The sequence below is a fragment of the Arvicola amphibius genome, chromosome 2, assembly GCF_903992535.2.
Source record: "Arvicola amphibius chromosome 2, mArvAmp1.2, whole genome shotgun sequence".
NCBI classification, from domain to species: Eukaryota; Metazoa; Chordata; class Mammalia; order Rodentia; family Cricetidae; genus Arvicola; species Arvicola amphibius.
Genome location: NC_052048.2, coordinates 187,269,585 through 187,275,584, shown reverse-complemented (window position 1 = coordinate 187,275,584; position 6,000 = coordinate 187,269,585).

Sequence of the window (6,000 nt, the reverse complement as noted above, 5' to 3'; positions counted from 1 at the left end):
TCCCTCCCTTCAGGTGCCACCAGGGCCAGGATCCTAGGGCTGTCCTCACGAGTCCCCAGAAAACTGAGGGCTCTGTTTCAGCCTTTGAGTAGTTGCAGTCCCCATCCCCTTTATTTTCGGCTTTCACCTTTGTTTGTATATTTTTACAGATAGTCTTGGATCGAAACAGTCACACCATGGGCAGTGGGGTGGGGCAGGGGAGGGGCACAAGAGTGGGTCTCTGAAATCTCGGAGTGAAGGCATGATCACACTCACGACACAGACACAGACACACCGGCACATCCAAGTGATAATGGGCCTAGGGGCCACCCTGAGGGGAAAGGAAAAGCTTGGGGCCTAGGGGAGAAAATGCGGAACATGGTCCCCTCCCCCCCAGGGAGTCACGACATGCCTTAGGTGTGAAGAGTAGTAGGTTGGCTTGTGGCAGAGGGATGCCAGGCTGAGCTGTAGCTAGGTAACTCCTGGGTTGGGGCCCAGTTTTCTGTTTCTTGGCCCCGAACAAGCTACCTTGTACCCTTATGATTTGCTGGGCTCTAGTCATAGGGAGAGCAAGGACGTGTTATTCTCTGTTAGAAAGTCTCAGGGCAGGCAGGGAAGAAGAAAAGCATGGAGATTCTTTCTGGGGAATCTGTTCTTTTCCCTTTTAGAATCTAGGATCCAAGCGCGTTCATACTGGGAAATGTCCTCACTGGATATACCGACCGGAGCTCAGAGGCTGTTGACGAAGCCACAAGCTTTGCAGCCTGACAAGAGGAAGTGGGCTCTCGCTCTGCCACACTTATCCTCACTCTAGACATGGGAGAACTTTAAAAGCTTTAGGATCTGACTTTCCCCCAACATGAGCACGTACAGGAGTGAACACAGACCTGTTAAAAGAGGCAACAGCATGGACTCCATGCCTGCTTTAGAGGTGAAATGTCAGAGCCCTCTGTGCTCTTAGCCTCCACATCGTCTCCTCGTTCTCCATCCCTTCTGGTCATAAGAATACGCCACAGGAATGAGAGTGTACTTTGCAAAACTGGCCTTGAAGAAAAGGGCATGAGTCTGGCTACGGGTAACAACTATGAAGGAGGCGCTTCCTCTGGAGGGCTTGAAGGAAGGCGTGAACCCCATGTTCTTCAGTTGGATAGCTACGCTCTATCTCAGCAGCCAAGATGGCCCCCCTCTCTCTCTCCATTATCCCTCTCTCGGTAGCGCCTTGATGGGTCCATTCCACCTTAGTGGCTGCGCTGCTGATAACGGGTAATTTCAACAGTGCGTAATTCATAGACACTTCATGTTTGCAAATCGCTCCACAATTTCTTTGTCACCCTTAATGTACCATGAGGTAAAACGTTATCACCATCCTCATTTTGTAGACGAGGAAGTTCAAGTATAGAGAAGACACAGTGCCCAGAGTCACAAATCATTTCAGGACAGAGCAGAATGAAAGGTACAGCCACCGCTGCGTTATACAAGTTTAGCTTAGTTGGTGAGTGTACACTCATTATTAGATTGAGATGGCACCTGAAACAAAAAGGATAAGTAGGTGATAGAGAGATAGAGAAAGAAAGAAAGATAGATAGATAGATAGATAGATAGATAGATAGATAGATAGATAGATAGACAGACAGATAGTCCTTTCACTCTGGCCTGAGCTTTCGAAGGCCTCCTTGCCGTCCTTGGGACTTGTGTTGTTGCTGCCAAGAACACAGAATCACTGATGCCAATCACAGTTCTGTGGCCATGCCATGTCCTCACGGCCCCATTTATTCCCTCAGTGACAACCACTCACTGAAGAGGTTCTGAGGTTCTGACCATTGTGGCTGGGCCCACTATAGAGGCCTCAGAGTGATGGGTGGCTTATGATCAGTCTCTCAGTCTTTTGTATGCTATTTTTTTCTGGTTTTCTACAATGAGCATGTATTCCTCAGGGGGGAAAACTCAATAACTTGTAATAATCCCGTCTAAAGACTAGGAACAATGTCAAAGAAATGTTTGGGGGCATAGACACATCAATGAAGAGATGGTAAACATAACCCCCAAAGTCAACAGTCTGAGAGACGTCAGGATCATTTGTATGCATCTGCCCTGCTGGACTTGCTTAAAAAAATCTGTCCCTTTCCTCTGTCTATGTGAGCTGAAAGACAGCACCAAGGCTGGTCCAGCTGAGCTCTGCTTCACCGTTACTGTCTGTGTGCTCAGTTCTTCTGACTCATCACGTTTCCCTGGAGCACATGGATGTGCTCACTGGGGCAAATCAGCTCAGGAGTAGCAGACACATTTTCAGAAAAGAAGATTGCCTTGAACTAGGAGAAGCAATGGACAGGCTACTCAAAGACAGACGGTGTCTGGGGCTATCCCCACTTCTTCCACTACATGGCTGAAATCAATGGATGGATGTTCCCAGCCTAAGACAGTTGAAGCCAAATGTTCTGAGCAATGAATTTGACTCCATTATTCCAAATTTTACTAGGCGGGTAGCTTTTGAGACCTAAATGGCACATCTTCCTGAAGTCAGGAAAACACAAGCAGCATTTTCCTGTTAGGTCTTTTATTATGTGTATGGATGACCAAGGAAATGCAAAGTCTCAGGCACCCTCTCTTATGGAGGAAAAGTGATACTCTTGGATAGAACCCTCACCTGAGGGAAAATACACCAGCATAGTGTCAGGGCCCAGGGAATCACTCAGGGACCTGAGGCTAAAGAGGGCTGATCTTGATCTGGTACAGCGTCTAACTATGCTTTCGTGATCCCGAGAAGTGAGAAAGGGGGGCTTCAGTCAGGTGACTGAAGCTGAAACAGACATTTTCTTTCTTATATTTTGATGTCAGTGATCCACACACATCCTTGTGAGACCTCAGGCCATGATAAACAAGGAGAAAGGGCTTGAAGTCCCTCTCCTCCCTAAGAAGGCAACTGTCACAAACTGATCATAAGGAAAGCCATAGGGAAAAGAAAATAGAAAATGAGCCATAACTCCCCAGTGAGGAATTACACTTTCTCCCAGCTAGGCCCCAACTTTCCCAAATCTCTGATCTAGGCAAGAGAGCAAGGAAATGAACAATAAACGTGGAAATTGCACTCAGGCTGTTGGTTAGCACAGGACCCACAGCACGTGCAATCATGGTCCTTGTACACACACAGCAGAAAGAATTTGAACTTGACCTGGGTAGGAACTGCGGGTCTTGCAGAGGCCACTGGCTCTCAGTCCCCTCAGAAGGCTGGGGTCTATGACGTAGAGTTAGTGGAGTCCGAACTAGAGTGCGCCCCACACCAAGACTTCCCTGATTTCTCTTCTACTCACTCCCTAGCCACCTCACAGCCAGAGAGTTCCAGAAACTGCCTCAGAATGGCCTATTCTAACCAGTGGTCAATCACCTGTGATGGAAGGCTCAGGCCACCTAGACAGAGATTGCTATCTCCCATCATTGTGGGGACTTCTGTCCTGACAGGGTGCCATGGCTTGTCTTTGTTGCTAAGTACTACAGGCCCCAGCACGTGTGTGTCTGTGCCTGTCTAGTAGGAATAGTGGCAAAGTGACTCTAAGGTCCTGTTCTGCCGATCGGCAATGGAATTAATTGAGCCAGAGATACTATCTCCTCGCTGGGATCTGTCTACTATTCCAAGAATGTGCACGCTTCAAGGAAGCCAGTAAGTTTTATTAAGTTTGCCACAGCGTTGGGCAATTCGATAGAGCAAATGATCTGTTTATGATGAATGTGAATTTTTTTAAAGAAAACCAAGGCATAAAGGTATAAATAAGAGGTCTGTGAACTTGTTTGTTCAAACAAGTTTACTTAAGAGAAGTTTAAATACTCAACAGCAAATTGCCCCATTTGGCTTAGCTTCCGCTGTCTTTTCGCAACTGCAAAAGAGCTGGAATTAATATTCCATCCCCGATAAGTTCTGTGCCTCAGTGGATGTTCAAGGACACCTGCTTGTCCCTGCCCAGGTCAAGATACTCTGGAGGAAGACAAAAGCCCTCTCAATCTGAGATACTTCCATTTTCCAGCCCCAAGAATGTCCTTAAGAGAAAAATTTATCTTTTCAAAGGAAAAGAAAAAAACAAAACTCTCAATTAAAAAAAAAACTGAGTTTTTTTTTTTCTGAAGATTATTTTTCCTATCATGGAATACACTGTTTATCTTAAGAACAACTCTTAGAATCTCAGTTGGAAGCCAGCAGCATTCCCTAACACCCGGCTTGCCCCTGCTTTCCCGGCATCCCTACACACTCGGGGTACTCACATGTAAGACCTTCTGTAGGATCTGACCAGGGCCCTGATAAGGGAGTCTTGAGAAATGCATCCATACCTCTATATAGGTACACTCTCTCTCTCTCTCTCTCTCTCTCTCTCTCTCTCTCTCTCTCTCACACACACACACACACACACACACACACACACACACGGAGGGAAGGAGGGAGGGAGAGAGAGGGAGAGAGGGAGAGAGAGAAGGGAAGAGGGAAAGAGGGGAGAGAGGGAGAGAGGGAGAGAAAGGGCAGATGAGATGAATAACCTGGCTGATGAATAACCTGGCAGATGGGGGAAGGGGAGGGAAACTCTTGGTAGGTGAGAGGTGAGGCATCTGGTAGGAAAAGAGGTCAGGAACAGGGAGCTGAAGTGGAGCACTTGAGGGAGGAAGGCTGCTGAGTGGTTGGCAAAGTTCCCAAAGCAGACCCATTCTGCAGCAGCTGAGCTCCCCATCTGCATGGCTGACCACAGCTGCACCAGCTCAGGATTCTCTCCTTGCCTCCCCAGGGACACTTGGCACCAGCAGGGTCCCCAAGGTAACCATGAGTTACTCCTGCCATGTGGCATTCACAGCTCTGGCTAACTTCTTCACTCGCCAGCACTCAGTGAGCTGGATGGTCTTGCTCCACCTTGGTTTCGGTGCTAGCCCCTAAAACAGATCACTATTTGGGGATTCGTGGCCTTAAAGATCAAGAGGAAAGGGACAAGAATGGAAAGAGTCGAAAATTCTCCATTAATTTACATAATATCATACAAACTTGAGCCCATGGGACATGGAGGTGCTCTCTCTGCATGTGGCCCATTTCCTTTCATCTGTACAGGGCTCAGCCCTAGAAAAGGAGCAGAAGTCCAGAGACAAAAGGACAGCCCCCACAGTAGGGACCGAAGGTCTTGTTTGGTATATTTACTTGTACATCAGCAACCAGAGGCAATACTCCTTCTCTTTCCTGATCTGTATGTTCCCCCTCTTCTCTTAGGACTTTTGTGCCCAGATGTGTCTTGAGCTTCGGAAATTAGTGGACTAAATCTTGCAGAGTTCCAGAACCATACTGTGAAGTGCCACAGGGTTCTCTGGCCCAGTGGTTTTGTTCTTGGTTTTGCCCTCTGAAAATTTCAGCTGTACCAGAAATCATAGAAAAAAAGTGCAACACAAACAAAAAAAACCTCACACTCAGGAAATATCCAGCACATGTGCATGCACATACACATGTGCATGGGCACACACACACACACACACACACACACACACTTTTGTCTCTCTCCAGGGATCTGCAGCTGCTGCATTGGCACCCATGAAGGCCTGCCCTTCAAGATAATTCCCAGATCTTGGGGCCTCCATAATGGGTCAAAAATAATAATAGCGAGAGAAAGAGAGACAACAGAATAAGATGATATTTCCATTCAAGGAGTGGAAAAGAAAAAGGTAACCACCCAACACCTTTGCACACGTGCACACACACGCACACACACACACATCACAGCATTGCTCAAAGGCTCGATCTGCCCAGAGAACGCAGGCAGGGGAGGACAGGGTGGCCTCTTGTTTAACTGGGTGTAAGGCAGCTGGAAGGTAAGACTGGGTTTTCTGAGCATCCACTGGAATGTCCTTTTGTTGATGCTGATCTTGCCTCTCAGCATGTTCTCTCCCCTTCCCACCTCTAAGACATTGTCCAAAGGTTTGGCCACAGAGAGAAAACTTCCTTCTCAGTCTGTTTTCTCTTCCACTCTTGGTGTGTCGCTGGTGGGCTGGGAAGGAGCTCAGAAC